General features: G+C 40.6%; 1 protein-coding gene across 1 annotated transcript in view; it reads right to left on the reverse strand.

Annotated features, from left to right (window-relative positions):
• The window catches only part of LOC115379179 (NLR family CARD domain-containing protein 3-like), a 30933-nt gene that overhangs the window by 1752 nt on the left and 11541 nt on the right, over positions 1-17640 (reverse strand). The gene's annotated exons all lie outside the window — the stretch shown is intronic.

Genomic DNA, 17640 nt, shown 5'->3' on the forward strand with positions numbered 1-17640 from the left:
AAGTGGTAGTTCTTGACATTTAACATATTTTCTCCCATTCCCTAAACTTGCCTTTAGTCCTGAAGCTTCTTGGCTGGTTTTGAATTGAGCCTCTGTGAGCATCTTCACATTAAACTGTAGAGTCATAGCAGTTACTGCAGCTAAAAGAAACGACTCTTCATTATTATATATAGCTAGAAAGAAAACCAGCTGAAAACTAAAAGTGTAATATGTTCTGGCATAGACAGCATTTGCAAATAAATTAATTAATATTTCTGTCATGTCGGTTTATCTATACCTATATGTGTGTATTATAATTGTGATGGAATCAGTTATGAATGGAGCTCTAAACTGTTGTATAATGTTGATGTTAACATCAGGACTAACCGAGCCTTCCTGCAGTTCCTCACAGCTGGGATCAGTCTCTGTCGTCCCTCTGCTGAGGCGCTGTACATCTGCAGGTCGAACACATCCAGAACCTCCTCTGACATCTGCAGCATGTAGGCCAGAGCTGAGCAGTCAATACCAGAGAGTTCCTTCTCTGATCTGTTCTCTGACTTCAGGTACCGCTGGATGTCCTGATACACCGAGTCATCATTCATCTCCATCAGACAGTGGAGGATGTTGATGCTTCTGATAGGAGAGAGACTGAAGGTGTTCATCATCTTCAGGTTGTTGATGACTATTGGGATGTTTTCAGGTCTTCTCTCTGTCTGACCCAGTGGTTCTTTTAAAAGACTCTGGTTGCACTCCAGTGAGAGGCCATGAAGGAAGCGGACAAAGAGGTCCAGGTGGCCATTTTTACTCTCCAGAGATTTGGACATGGCTGTCTTCAGGAAGACATCCAGGGATTGACCACTACAGCCATATCTATACCAGTTTTCTCCCAGGAATCTGTCCAGTACTTGAGACTTTTCACATCTAACAGGGGGAGCACCAGAGATATCTTCACCATCCAGTGATGAATCACTGTCTTCCCTGTCCCATTCTTCCAGGAGAAGGAGTTGCCTTATGTCTCTGTTGGTGTAGCAATGGAAGATGTACACTGCAGCAAGAAACTCCTGAATGCTCAGATGAACAAAGCAGTAGACTTTTCTCTGGAAGAGCACACACTCTGTTTTGAAGATCTCTGTGCACACTCCCGAGTACACCAAGGCCTCTCTGACATCAAGACCACACTCCTCCAGGTCTTCTTGGTAGAACATCAGGTTGCCTTTCTCCAGATGTTCAAACGCCAGCCTGCCCAGCTTCAGAAGAACTTCCCTGTCAGTCTCCATCAGCTCCTGCTGACTTCTGTCATGTCTCTCATCGTACTTGTGCTTCTTCCTCTGTGTCTGAACCAGCAGGAAGTGTGAGTACATGTCAGTCAGGCTCTTGGGCAGCTCTCCTCTCTGGTCTGTAGTCAACATGTGCTCCAGAACTGTAGCAGTGATCCAGCAGAAGACTGGGATGTGGCACATGATGTGGAGGCTCCTGGACGCCTTGATGTGTGAGATGATTCTGCTGCACAGCTCCTCATCACTGGATCTCCTCCTGAAGTACTCCTCCTTCTGGAGGTCAGTGAACCCTCGCACTTCTGTTACCCTGTCGACACATGTAGGAGGGATCTGATTGGTTGCTGCAGGTCTGGAAGTTATCCAGAGGAGAGCCGAGGGAAGCAGATTCCCCTTGATGAGGTTTGTCAACAACACGTCTACTGATGATGTCTGTGTGACATCGACGACCTCATTGTTCTGGAAATCCAATAAAAACCTGCTTTCATCCAGGCCGTCAAAGATGAGCACGACTTTACAGACGGCGAGCTGCTCTGCTGTGACCGTCTGTAATGTTGGATGGAAAACACGGAGCAGCTGGAGAAGACTGTAGCGCTCATCTTTGATCAAGTTCAGCTCCCGGAACGAAAGCAGAACCACAAGACTGACATGTTGGTTTTCCAAGCCCTCTGCCCAGTCCAGAGTGAACTTCTGCACTGAGAAGGTTTTTCCAATGCCAGCAACGCCCTGCGTCACAACTACTCTGATGTGTGTGTCTTGGCCAGGTAAGGGTTTAAAGATGTCCTGGCACTTGATTGGAGTGTCATGGAGGGTCTCCATCTTGGATGTTATCTCCAGCTGCCACACCTCATGTTGGGTATTAACCCCTTCCCTCCGTCCCTCTGTGATGTAGAGCTCAGTGTAGATCCTATTGAGAGGGGTTCCAGTTCCTGCTGCAACAGTTCCTTCTGTCACAAATTCACATCTCCTCCTCAGACTGATCTTATGCTTGTCTAAAACCTCCTGCAGACCACCGTCCACTGTGCTGGTTTGACTGGTTGTCTGCAGTCCAGGTCTTGCTCTGGATCTTTCTCCACACTGGGGACAGGCAGAGTCTCCTGATAAACCAGACTGGTCCCAGTCTGAGGTGATGCACTGTCTGCAGAACCAGTGTCCACAGCTGGTGGAGACTGGATCCCTCAGGACCTCCTGACACAAAGCACAGCAGGACAGCTGCTCCACCACAGCCTCACTGCTCCTCTTCCTACAGAAGTGAGGGAAATCAATTATGACCGATTAGATATTAAAACTTACCATTTTTAATTAAATATATTTTGATGTTAGAGTATTTTACGTGGTTTGTTTTGTATGTATCATTTATTTTTCTTTCATCATTAATGAATGCTTGCTCAAAACAAACAGCAGACAGTGAACCTGATATGTTTCAGTGAAACTTTTCCCTTTTTGATGACTCCTGAGGTCAGGCAGTTTCAGCACAATCCAGACTAATCACAGCATTTACACAGGTGTTTGGAAGATGGCAGAGTTAAAACTGCAAAACTGTGTTGCAGTACATCTATTCTGATGGTCAGTGTCTACACCTGTGGACATGACTGATTGATGCTGGCAGAGGAATGTTACCAGTTGAGACGAACGAGGACAGGAAGATTCAATTCAATTCAATTCAATTTTATTTGTATAGTGTCAAATCATAACAAAAGTTATTTCAATGTGCCTTACAGAAACCCAACAGATATTGGCCAAAGATGCAATCATTTTTATTTTAACTGTTCTTACTGATAGTCAAAAAGTTTAGTGTAAAGCATTTTAGAATACACACATCATTTTGGCACCAAATGCTTCTAAGCATTCCACAAAAATTGTGGAAAACTGTGGACTGTGCAGGTTGTGCAGTGATGTGTAACAACATCTGACAGCTTGTAACAGCTGCTGTGAGAAACATTTTTTCTGGAAAAAAAAAATTCAAGACTAAAATATAGGAATGCATATTTAAGATACACCGATTCAGATTTTGACTTGTCAGCTCCTAAATGTCTACTGTGTTTTTAAGTTTAGGACGCAGCTATGTAAAAAAAAAATGTCGATTAATTTCAACATGCAAGTTATCAGGAGTTTTGCTATAAAAAATAAAAAAAAATAAAAATAAAAAAAAATAATAAAATAAATAAAATAAAATAATAAATAAAAATTATATCACATTCCATTGGGAGTCCTGCAGTGGAACAGAGCTCTTAGATAGATAGATAGATAGATAGATAGATAGGTATACTTTATTGATCCCAAACTGGGAAATTCCCAAGCTCTTACTTTGTGCCTGAAGGTCCAGGCTCAGTGCTGAAGTTGTGAAGAACATCTTTGGACCGGTCACTCTTCATAGACAGACAGCTGGAGACTGGAGACTCTGCTCTGAGCCTGTGGTGGAAACCTCTGGAAATAAAAACATTTAACTCATGTCATTATTAGTGTAACACAGACAAACAATATGTGAAGTTACACATTGTCACTTTTTATGTCTATCTGAATAATTAAAACAGTTGTGTTAATATGGAAACCTACATGTTCTGTAGGGTTGAGACAATATGCTCATCTCCCGATTCAATAATATCACGATATTTGGATGCCGATTCAATTTATATTGCAATTTTTTTAGTATTGTGATTCTACAAGTATTGAGATTCAATATCACAGTTTATTGCAATTTTTGTTTTTTGAATTCTCCTGTGTGTGTGAAGTTTGATGAGGCTTTGGTCAGTGAAACTGCATGCTATGGGGGCGAACATCATCACATACGAATCAAATGTGGCTCATTGAATCCACAAGAGTTTTCCAGTCAAAGCCAACTGATGCAACTCCAAGACTGTTTAGGCCCCAGTCTGCACAAACACACCATTTTACAACAGGCCACAAGAACACATGTGGACTGCAGGGTTCACACACTGAAAACTGCTGGGTTAAAAAATAACCCAACTTTAACCCAACCACCGGGTCAAAAAGGGTCCAACTACTTGCTGTGGTATTTTGACTCAAGAAATTGGGTTATGCATTTTGACCCATAATCTGGGTTAAATAAACAACCCAATTTTTCGTTTAACATGACCCAGGATTGTAGTCAATATAACCAAACTTATAGGTCATATTCATATAGCCCACTCAACCCAAAAGTTGGGTTATATTGACCCAGGATTGTAGTCAATATAAGCAAAGTTGGTTATTTATTATTTTTATTTTTTTAATCCCCTACCCAAAATGTAGCCTATAAAAGAACCACTTTTAACTTATTTATAGATTTATTTATTTATATAAAAAAGATATTAGCTCATATTATAAAATATATTTCTATAACTCAATGAAATACTCCCCTACAAGAAAACATGAATATGACAAGAAAAATTATATATAAATTAAGTTTCGGGCAATTTAATACACAGGACCCCAATGGAAACAAGCCATAGTGCTTAGGTTTATCATTTTAGCATCCTTTTGTATGAAACTGTACCTCTCTGTTGTTGTTGTTGTTGTTGCTGTTTTTGCAAACTGTTTGTAAAGTATTCAATCAATCAATCAATAAGCAATCAATCAATAAAACCCAAGTGTCTGACCCAATGATGGGTTAATCTCAGAAAAAATAACCCAGAAATATTACCCAACTCGAAAAACCCACAAATTGGGTCAAAATAAAATCCTTATAACCCAGGAAATGGTTGTGGCTCTGGAAAAATAACCAAGAAATGTAACCCAACACAAGTAACCCAGGAATTGGGTTAAAGAAATAACCCAAGTGTTTTTAGAGTGCATGTACTCATATTCTGTCAGGTTGGTTTACAGTACAACAGTTCTCTCACTTTGTGTCTGAAGGTCCAGGTTCATCACTGAAGTCTGGAGGTTGTGGTTTAGACCAGTCACTCTTCATAGACACACAGCTGGAGACTGGAGACTCTGCTCTCCCCTCCTCTTCCTTCTCACCATCACTCATCTTCTGGACACAGAGTAAGAAAAACATGGTAAGCTGGTCCTAACTTAATTTCCTTAAACCTTTCATGCATGAATTATTAAATCAAAAAGTTATCAATTTTGTCATGTTTAATTATTAGTACTCAAGCTGAGAGGCTCCAAAGACACCAGGAGAACAAGTATTAAATACTGTTCATGTTTTGTAGTGGGCACCATGTATTAACTCGGGGGGGGGGGGATTAAAACTTCAGTTTGGTCAGAACAATGTGTGTTCTTTCAAACCAAAGTTATCCGACATATAATGTTAAAAACACAGAAGTAAAAACTCATAGTTTCGAATAGCATATCCCCTTCATAAATATAGCTCAGTGGCAGTCAGAGGGACACTAAACTCCGCTCTGCACTAGTCTCCCTCCTCTGTAACACTCACCTTCTCCCGGTAAGTAGACGTTGCCTTGTTGTTGTTTTTAATATATAGGGTGAATAGTGGTAAACCGGAACGATTTCTGATTTTTCAAATTCATCTTCAGTTTTAAAATGTTCCAGATGTCTCAGGGCCTTCATGATACCTTTCTAAATAGCTTAAGGGCTCTCCTATACTACAGAGAAGAAAAATTAAAGAAACATTTAACTCAGGGGGGATCGTTCCTCTTCAAACATACACTGACCTCAAACTACATTTTTGCAGGCGCTATTGTCAAACCGGAACACCTCTACTGTCAAACCGGAACACCCATTTAGAGCCATTGAATTACATACAGGGTATTTTAAAAAAAAGGGTTATTATTGTTGTTATTTATTTAATTATTGATAATAATGATTGAGAACCAAAATATTTTCAATTGTTTATTTTAAAAAAGGGTACAGAACATTCACCCCATCCAACCCTTCCTCACAAGTCCACCCACAACATCTCAGTTTATTTTATTTCTCTTATTTAATTTATTTTAGGGTTAGGGTTAGCCTGTTTATCAACTTTATAGTGAGATTACTGTAATTCTTTCTAGCTCTAAATTTAGGCCAACATGTACGCCCACAATATTCCACAATGTATTGTATTCAGCCAGTTGCTATCTGCAACCTCACCACTAGGTGCAACTAGCTAGCTATAGTTATTAGTACAACTAGCTAGCTAGTTATTAGTGAGGGGGTTACCTTAGGCCTACTAGGAACATATAAAAACAAACTAAGAACAAATACAAACAAAATGTCCCCACTGGAATGAATTAAATGGCTGTTCCGGTTTGACAATAACGCCTTGTTCCGGTTTAACAATATGGTACTGTTAAACCGGAACGGTGACAAAATCACAAAAAAATAGTAAAGAAAAGAATAAAATTAATATATTTTTTGATGATTCTGATTCACCATTAGTTCCCATAGCAAAATCTGAAACATCTACAAACCATCCATCATTTGTTTTTCTTTTATCACCTTAACATTTTTTTTCTCAGAGCCTTATGTCATTTGACTTACCATCTTGATTCACATGTGGAGTCAAAGAGGAAGATAGGCCACACCCCTGGAATTGATATCAGACTCCAAAACTCTTTTTATTTTATTACCATACTGTCTCATGTAGAGCACAGTATGGATTTTTAGCAGTGGAAGTATATGGATAAAAAAATAACAAGAGTTAAACTAAACTGTTCCGGTTTACCAGTCGTTCCACTTTACCAGTATTCACCCTATAGATAAGTATAATCAACTGTTTCAGTTTGAGCCGTGTCGCGTCAAAATGGAGTCTGATAGGGATGGGCAGATCGATATTTCGATACTCACAAGTTACTCATTTGGCATCAATTCCTTTTGAAGATATCGATAAAAAGTTACATAAAAAACAAAACGTTGATCACTGCAACAATTCCAAACGTTTTCGGTACTTTCTGATAATGTTTTCGTAAATAAACAGCCCGCATCTGTTAGCTGGCCCGTGTCACATGACGGAAAACTAATGACATATTAGAATCGGGCGTGTACATTTCCCCGTCCGACAGACAGAATCATGGAGAGGATGGAGACGAGAAAACGCAGCGTAGTTTCAGCCACTGATAAAAACACATCAAGAAGCACAAGTTGTGGAAAAAAAGACACAGCTGCCGCACAGCAGTAACACCAGTAATCTTTTCAAGCATTTAAAATCACACTCTGACAGTTTCAAAGAGGCTGAGCAAACGCCAGAGCAGCCTGCCACACCCAAGTCCCCCGCAGCACCCCCTGTCCCCTGTCCTCTGTCCGACACAGGACTTTGCAAGAGACTTTACAGAAAAGCAAATCCAGGGAGCACCGCTGTTAGTTAAAATCTCTCCCAAGGAAGTGGCAAAGGTTGGTTTTGTCATGTCTGTCTGTCACAAAACAGTCACCTTAGGCTGCAGTGAGGCAAGCTTTTGTCACGTATGGATGTGCAATGAATGAATCAATGAATAAATAAATATGCAGGCAAAAAAAAGTTCTGCACCGCTTTTTCAATCTATAATTTCTCCCCTTTATTTATACCCAATAGTGTTGTATCTTATACCGTTGTAAAGCCTCATTCGTCCTCTTTCCAATGAGATACAACTTGTACATTTCTGGAATGAGTGACACCAGTAATTGTGTGGGAAGCGACCAATTTTTTTTTTTTTTTTTTGACAAAATCCCCTGCAATATTTTTTCAGTTAATCATTTCTCCCATTTAACAATACCGATTGGTGTGGTCTTTCATACCGTTAGAAAACCTGATTAGTCCCCTTTTCAATGAGAAATAAATTGTAAGGATTGTCAATTGATTGGTATGACCAACATGGCTAAACATGTCCCCCCCCGCCGTTTTTGAGGGGAGCAAAATCCCATTCAATGTGTGAGCCTCATGATCCTTCTCCCTGCTCTGTCCTGGCTTGGTCTGACTCGGGTAAGTTTCAGTTTTGCTGGTGGCTTTCAGTTTCGTCCGTGACAGTGCCTCAGACAACACAGCTGGAGGCGTTATAACTGCTGGCATGACCGGGGATATGATCGCTACGGCTGGATCATTTCACAACGGGAGTGGCGCCTCAGTCCAGGACGGGGGCAGCCAGAGAAACTGTGACCAGCCCCGCCGTGGAAAACACAGGCTGCAGCAGCTAGCCATGCTACACTTGTCATTTTCTAAGTGACAGGCAAAAAAAAAAAATAAATAAAATAAAATAACGACGATGATAACAACAATAATAATACTGACAATGAAATCGTTGAATTCCTCTTTCATCCGCGAAGCCTCCAGCGAGAGAGGTTCGTCCATCCCCAACACATTTATTTATTTATTTTACTGTGTTCCGTTTTTCTTGTGACCTGGTTTTTGATCTATGAAAACATGCTGGCACGCTGTAAAAAGTGATTACTTTCAGGCCGTAGGGACTGGTGCAACACTGAAATTATCGTTAAGCAGCTGTCATGAAAATTAAGGTAATTCTGCCCTAATGTGACCTTGCTGCAGTAGCCAGCGCTGACTAACGGTCAACCCAATTTGAAATTAACCAATTAACGATGCAGCGCGTGACGAATGGCGCTGTTGTCCAGTGAGATTTCCTGACGCTGCCGTTGTCGTCCAGCGGGTCAAAATTAACATTTTTTTTTTGCACAAATTTGATCAACTTTGTTACTGGATCGGTTAATAATAAAGCTATTTAACCTAATTAACATTTTTTTTTTTTTTTTTCACAAATTTGATCAACTTCGTTACTGGATCAGTTAAAAATGAAGCTATTTAACCTAATATTTCTTTGGCCAAAAATGAAGCAATTCACATTTAGTTATAGCAGTTGGTAGTTATGCTGCATTCAATATCACCGGAAAGTAGGAAAAAACATTTCTGCTACTGGGAAGTCTTTGAATTAGTGAACATGTGCCATCTACACAGCCCAATAATCACACTGGTATTGAAATAAAACATTAACCTTGTTACAGCTCCCTTCTTATTCATCATTTGTTTTACATAATTCATTCATTCATTGCATATTTCGCCCATTTGTCTTGTTAGTTTCTATTCATTGTGATGAGTTTTCCTTGTGTCAGTTGTATTTTATGAATGATATGATGTCACGGCATCCCCGGGATTCCCCCTTCGAGTCCACGCCCTCCGGTGCTGTTGACTCCCTTACTGCCCACCTGCTGGTTGCCCCGCCTCTCAATTGCCGCTGGTCCAATCCACGCAGGACGAATGATCCTTTGTCGGCTCATAAAAGCGCTCCTGTGATTTATCCTGAGCAGTCTGCCTTGGTCTTTGTGACTCGGTACTTTGTACTTGCACTTGTGTTTTGGAATTGTTGATTTGTGTAACTTGCACGTGTTCTTTTGTTTGCTGTTAACTCCTGGTTAACTAGTAAAATTGTAAACTTTGGTTTACTCGAGTGTTTGACAAGCGGTATTTAAGTGGATGCCGTTGTGTTGATAGCTGTGCAATTTATTTTGGCATCAGAATTGATTTGTTCTTCTAGCCCCTGATCTTGTATTTTATTTGGCTGTGTTCAGGTTTTGAGTGGTGGCTTAAATGTAAATTTGTTTTACGCAGGTAAGTTTAGTGTAGCCTGGTAGGCTCTTTTTGTTTACGCCCTCAGCTGTTTTCAAGAGAAGCTGAACGGCGGACCAGGTAGGTTAGTATTTCTTTTGTTACAGAGCAGGCTAGTATCGTGTCTTTTGTGTGTGTATTTTGCTCTGTCTTGTATATCCATTCCCCTGCATTTCCTTCATTGTGTTCTTTATTTACCCCGAGTTACTACAAATAAACGGCTGTACATGACTGTGCATCCACCTTTGTTGCTTCCCTTAATTCCCTAGACGTTTCCCATCTTTAGGGTTGTAACAAACCTTTACAAGTGCTATACGAGTATCTTCTTTGTTTTACAAGGTTTTTACAGTAGATTCATCAAAATGGTTTATTTACACATCACATCAGCAGAAGCATTATCACACACTGACGATTCCCAAGCCAAGGACTCTTTATAATCTTCAGAATAATCCTGTCATTACGGTGGAACAAACTGGCTCAGTCACATTTGGAAAAATGGCAATGGCCATTCTGACCTATGAAAATTAGTGAAAGATTTTTATTCATTCATTCATTCATTTATTTATTTATTTTTGTGTGCGTGTGCTTTTATTTGTTGCACTTTCAGTGTTAAAGTTTGCCAAACAGCTATTATCATAAATATTACAACTGTGATCTTTTTAAAAATTTTATTATGATTATCATGATGCTTCATCTGCATCTTAATCAACTTCTTGTTAATGGGAAAACTTTGATCCTCAGTCAGGATAAAAATGTAAGCTATATCATATTGTGTCGAATTGTCCTTTTCTGAAGCATGTATCAAACACCTCAACATTTAAATAGAAAAACAGCTTTGTGGATCAGGTTCTGAATCCCCACCTTGTCTGTATGTGGAAGAATGTGTTTAACTGGATGAATGCAAAGCCGTGCGTTGATTGACGCAGGGCCGCTGCTAAGCTTTTGGAGGCCCTAAGCTAAACTGGGTTAGGTTAGGGTTAGGGTTACCTAACATTCAGCCTTTTTTACAGATTCAAGTCATTAACACCAGAGTACAGCTTCACTTTCTCCAGTCATCCAGCAAACTTTCTAATCCCAGTCTGTGAGATAATAGACGTGTGTGAAAAAACACACATGAAGTCCAGATTATGTAACAACTCACTCTGATTTCATGTGTCCTAGCTGGACCCTGAATGTTTGGTTTCATCTTAAAAAAAAAACAACAAAAAAACTGATGAGCGGCAGAGTGACAAGGCAGCGAGAGAACACTTTCACTTCAGCTTGGCAAAACACAGATGTGGTTTCAAACATGTTTAAACTCATCTGGGATTTGAGCTCTGGATCCACGTCTCCTGTGGGAATTAATCCTAATGTCTTCATTGTGTGTGTAATGCAGGCATGGCACTACACTGGGGCTAGGGGGCGCTACAGCCCCGTCTCAAGTCTATACAGGCCCGTGAATCCCCCTGAAGCATTTTAGTAATTTATTCTATTTTTAAATAAAGGAATATGTAAACATTAGCCTAATAACCAGCGTACCATGCATGGACCTCTCTGTGGAATAAATAATCTGCCAGATTTAATCCCTCAGGCAACATGCAGAGCAAGTTTTAAAAGGCAGCTAAAGACTCTAATATTGGGTACAAGCCAGCAAGTTATTTATTTGTTTTTTTTTAAACATAAGCATCTAGCAAATATGGTTATAGAAGCAGCTGTGTACAGTGTACAGTGTGTGTGTCAGCATGGGGTTGTACATAATCTGGGTTTTATGTGCATGTAGAGAGGATTGCTTCAAATGTGACATGGTAACTGAAGTGCTGTTGGTTTTGTAATGTCTCCATGTGGACAGCATGTGGACAATTTCTGCTCATGTCTTAATTAGGATGGGAATGGTTGTGTGTGTGTGTGTGTGTGTGTGCGCGCGTCCACATTTCTGCCGAGTTTATTAGTTTCTGGTCAGAGGAGAGGCCAAGGTTCAGGCAGGGGCGCCGTATATGGGGGAAAGTTAGAAATATATATATACGTATATATGTATATATATATATATATTTTGTTTTTAATTTATTTTATTTTTTTATTTTTTTTGTTCACTGATTCAACCATCAGCAGCTGAAGAACCTCTTTAGGGGCTGGTTCCTCACACTTTCTGTGGTTCTTTAAAGTGCTAAGGTTCTTCATGTTTATTGGAGTTATTTGGTGGCGGCAGCAGCTAACAATTCTTTTCATCGCCGCATCACTGTCATGACAGTAATGACGGTCAAGCACACCCTCGAGTGTAGTAATGCAATTATACAGCTATTGCCAACAAAATAAAATGCATTATCAAAATGTGTTCATACTGTGGGCATTTCGCTCTCAAAATGAAAAAGTTTGTACCGGTATTTTCTCCGTTTCAGCGGAAATACACGAGTCTGACTGTAACTAGTCCTTGTCAACTTGCGCTTATCATGTTTTCTAGATGTCGTGATTACCCAAACTGAATAAATACCTCACACAGCAACACAAAACTGCTTTGCTAGCTCAATCAGAATATCCGCTGGAAAAAATATTTTTTTCATGGACTGATTGTTACTTCTGCCAACTTCTCAGTCATTTTTAATCCAACAGGTGCCATGACAGTGACTCAGCAGCACAGCTGATCTTTATCTACAACCAACTTATATTATCAGTTACATTTAAATACAGTCTACTGCTTTCCAGTGTCCAGAACAAACATCTGTCTTTTCATAAACTCACCGGCAGATGTTTTATTTCAGCTGGGTTAGGGTTAGGGTTAGTGATTAATGTGGCTAAGCAGCAAAAGTAACGACAGTAAGCAGTCACATTAAGGCTGAACAGTTATATCATTTCAACCCCACCTTTCGGGGGCTTTTGCTAATCACCTTTTCAGGCTGTTTCAGGCAATTTACTCCTGAAATAAAGACGACAGTTTTCACAGATGTGTTGATTTATTAAATGTTCAATGTACAGATGCAAACGAAGGACAAATTTATTAAATCAGTGGCCTAAGAAACTCATAAAGACTGAACAAATTAATAATGATTAATAGGCTAATTAATAACTGATAACAATAACACATTAATAACAAGAACAAAGTTATAGCTGCACATCTCTGTGGAAAATCTTACAGGTACTGTCCGTGGTGCTGAATCTGCCTCAGCAGGTACTGTCTGTGGTGCTGAATCTGCCTCAGCACAGGTACTGTCCGTGGTGCTGAATCTGCTCAGCACGGGTGCTGTCCGTGGTGCTGAATCTGCCTCAGCACAGGTACTGTCCGTGGTGCTGAATCTGCCTCAGCACAGGTACTGTCCGTGCTGCTGACTCTACTGAGGCATTTCATTCTCTTTATTATAGAAATTAAACAGGGTTTTTCCTGCATATAAAATTACGAGGCGGCCGCTTCAGCCTAATTTCGTGCCGCCCCCTGCTCTCAAAACTCTGACGTCGGGAAAATTGTTATTTTCTGACAAGCGCCGTGGTAGATGGCTGTCATTTTAACTGCAGTTGCAGCATTGCGCCGATGTGGTGGCGCTGTATCAACAAGAGTGCACTGGAAGTCGCTGCCAAAACTGCCAAAGAGGAAGAACAGAGCCGAGAAATTCCCTTCCTAGAGGATTTTGTTTTGTGTTTCGGTTTCTTCGCTAGTGTGTGTGTTAATCGGCATCCTGGTAGTGGAAGTGAAATTGCAGTTTAGTTTGACTGCTATGTGATTGGTATACGACAAGCTCACACACGCTGCCGATCTGTGCGGCGTGTGTGTTTGCGGGGATTATTTGCCCGCTGACGTGTGAATTAAAGGATCTTGTCAAACCAACCGACCTCCCTCGAATTTCCACTTTCCCAGCCATCCTCTTAGCTAGCTGTTTGTTTTTAAAACACAGTTCAGTAAGTTAAAAAAAAAAAAACTGCCAGTGGAACAAGAAAAATGATCTTGAAACAAGTGAAAGTGGTCTAAAAACAAATTACTTTTTAGGCGACTGTCTTATTTTACCGGGATTTCCAGGCTACAGCAGCGCACAGACATAGATTGTGTAACAATATGAAGAGGGGCCACTCCGCTTTATTTTCACTGGCTAACAGCAGCACACTGGCCTGGCTTGTCTATTCAGAGAAGAGGTATCACTTCGGCTTAGTTTTCAATCTGTTATCACATGCATACTACTGCTCATTCATTGGTAGCTGAATTGTTAGGTCTGTTTGATAAGTAATTTACATTTTTAAAATAATAGTAATTTAACATATTGTTAACATAAACATACACTAACACTAAATACCGACCCCTTAGCTCTTCTTTACTTACCGTTGAGATATATATATATATATATATATATATATATATATATATATATATATATATATTTAAAATCAATCCTTTTCTGAATTATTTTGAATTATTTTCTGCTTTTGATTAAACTGCTTTAGGAGTGTGTGTATGCTGAACTGTCTCTGTGAGGTCGGCTTGCTGTAATGTAATTCCCAGTGGCCTTAAGTTGCAGGGGAAAAAATCTTTACACAAATTACACATCGTTGCTAGTAACACAGTTGTGCTTCTATTGTTAATATGCTAATAAACTTTATTTATACAGCACCTTTCATACAGGGTGTAGCTCAAAGTGCATTACAGTAAAGTAAAAAAAACGGGAGTACAAAACAGGCAGTTTAAAACAAGTGCAAAACAAATACTGCAATGACAAACCAAGCAATCACCTGAAAAACAAACAGCAGACAGTAAAAAACAAATATGTACAAGATGAAGATGAAGGTAAAAATGTAGAAACAGAGGAAAAGAACAGAGTAAAAGAATAAAACAAAGCAAGCGTGACAGTTAATAGCAATGTTGATTACAGTTTTTCATTATGGTTTAAAAAGGTTAACAAAACTTACATTTCTTTATAGCTTTGGCAGAAGATGATGATGATGGCAATATTCCATGAATACTGTGAAAAATCAAGCTGTAAAGGCCACAGACTGACTGTGTGTGTTTAACTGCAGATGACACATCTACCTGAAATGACGTCCACAAGAGCCCGGCAAGCGCTGCTCGCTGCAGTGAGGAGTTGCTCTGACTAGCAGACGATTTCCTCAACCATCATGGCAGCTCAAGAGAAGGCCAGCAGGCCAACAAAGAGAGGAGCAGCTGCTGCTCCTAACGCTTCCCTGAGTTCATCTGGCGTCGGGGAGGAGGGTCAAGAAACTGTCAGTCATGTCTACAGAAACACTGTGTATGATGAAACACTGTGTATGATGCTGACAGTCTTCTGTTTGGAAAGCAAAAATGAAAAAAAGACAAATCGCCTGTGGACTCGTTCTTGGGTATTAAGAGGAGGACAGGATGGGCTGTCTCTGCAAAGACGTTTCAAAGCCTCCTTTCTTTCTTTCTCTTTGTGTGTGTGTGTGTGTGTGTGTCAGAACAGGGTCCTTTTCTTCTGTTTCCGTGAGAGTGCTCTGTCTTCCTATTAGTCAAAAATCAACAAACTCGTCACAGGAGATGTCAAACTAGGCAAAAAAAACACAAAAAATTCTGACAGGCTAAACTTTGCGTCAGGATGTCGTGGGGCGTCCCAGACTCTGGAAATTTGTCACTACGTGTCCATCATGTTAAAATCGGGCTAAATTTGTGTAGTCTGAACAGGCATCCAGAAAGAGCAAAGCAGGGAACAGTTTGCTGGACTTAACTGGAGTTTAAAGTCTCAGTTTAGAGTAAAAACTAAACTGAGGGCTAAACGGAATCCTGCATTTGAAAGTTTTTAAGCTTGGTGCAACAGAATTTAATGTTAAAACGGTTTCATGTAGTTTAAAAAAATGAATGCAACCCACTCTTAAACTTGAGGTTGTATTTTTAAAAAGTTCCCCAAGCAACATTTTTTCACACTGTAGGCAGATACATATTCACTTCTTTAATCTCTTTTAATTTAATTATCCCTGATCTTAGAATAAAACTTTCTTGAGAGCTCACAAGTGAAGTTTACCATCTGTGAGCTTTAATCATGTATCTGTACAATATTAACTCCATTAGAAGTTAGGAAGCAGACTTCCTGGTTACTGTTGTAATATGTCATGATGATGATGAACTTTGACTCTGGAAGTAAAAATCCTATTCATTTTCCCAAAGTCAGAGTTGGACGTACATGAAACTCTCCCAGTGGAATCATAAGTACGAAGAGCCAACCTGTGATATCTGGGGGCCCCTAGCAAAAAATAATCATTTGGGGCACTGGTGTCTGTCACTATTTCAACAACAGATAATCATAAAGAGCCAACCAGGAAAGAGGAAGGGGCTTAAACTGCATTACCAATCTAGATGAAACTTTCTCCCAAGGCGGACAAAACCTGACTCCATCCACTGGGACCAATAATTAAAATATCAGACAAAGAACAACAACAACACACCTTGAGGGAAGAACGCATCGCTGCCAATCAACATATATGGTCAAACAAAAGACAGCCAATCAGGAGCAGGGTAGACGTTTCAGTGAAATCAGCGGTCAGAAGGATTGGTCTCCTAATCAGACAAGCTATCCTTTATCTTAGTGTGAGCTGATTATCAACTAACACTCACACAGAAAATGACCCCAATTATTTTAAAGCAAGACAGAAATTGGTCACAGAGCCACACTAGAACCAGGAGACCACAACCCAAACCCAGAGTGGAGAGGCCGGGCCAATGTGTTGTTGAAGGTGTGGAGGAGTGTCAGTCTGTTAGAAGAGATGCTGTAGAAGGACAGAGTTCCAGCAGAGCAGTCCAGATACACTGCTACTCTGTCAGATCCACGGGGACGGACAGAGATGCTGGTGGACTCACTGTTGTGAACGGCTGTGTAGCCGTCATCACAGCACCACAGACTCCAGGAGTGATCATTGAGTCCAAACACACCTCCTCTGGTTCCTCCGTAAGTCACAGCTATAGTAACCTCTCCTCTCCACTCAACCTCCCAGTAACATCGCCCAATCAGAGCTTCTCTACACAGAACCTGAGGCTCCTTGTCAAATCTGTCTGGGTGATCAGGATACGACTGCTGCTTTTTCACTCTCATCACCTTCCCGTTCTTCTTAGACAGACAGAGCTCTCTGTTTGCTGTGTTTGGATCCAGTGTGAGATGACAGGCATCTGATGAGAAGACACACAACAGACGTCAGAAATCATTATTTACTGAGATCCAGTTAATCAGCTGTCAGTATGACAGTCAGTAGGGATTTCAGCGTGTTCGTAGACTGCAATTGATTAAGTTCATTTTGTCTCTCATTGACATATACACAAGTTTTTCCTTTGTTCAGACAAAAATACAAGATAGAGCTGTTCATACCTGCTTGACAGTTTCGACTGTGGCGCCAGTCTTCCTCAGAAGCGTCATCTGACGTGTTGCTGACGTGTCATTTATCAGCTGTTGGTACACCCGAAGGACAAAATAGCACCGGACAACAAATGCAACGTCATATACGAAATACCGTGCAAATCATGCAGAAAAACATACATCGGGGAAACGGGAAGAGCGTTCAGCACCAGAAAGAAAGAACACAAAAAAGAATGTGAAAGGGAGACAGCGGGACGGTTCACACGAACACAGAAGGACAAAGCAGAGCAAGAAAACCTAAAATCAGCCATCACAGACCACTGCAGGAGGAATAACCACATTATGGACTGGGACAAGGGAAAGATAACATCTGAGGCCAACAAATTTAAACGGTGGATAAAGGAGGCCATCGAAATTAGGAAGCGGGCAAGGGACACCATCAACCGGGACGAGGGGGCATACACCCTCTCGCACACCTGGGATTCAGTGCTCCAAGAACCATCCAGGGAGAAGGGGGCGTGGTCGGCCCGACAGACTCTGACAGGTCTGTCGAGCCGATCAGCTGATAAATGACACGTCAGCAACACGTCAGATGACGCTTCTGAGGAAGATTGGCGCCACAGTCGAAACTGTCAAGCAGGTA

Source organism: Myripristis murdjan, chromosome 20, assembly GCF_902150065.1.
Source record: "Myripristis murdjan chromosome 20, fMyrMur1.1, whole genome shotgun sequence".
NCBI classification, from domain to species: Eukaryota; Metazoa; Chordata; class Actinopteri; order Holocentriformes; family Holocentridae; genus Myripristis; species Myripristis murdjan.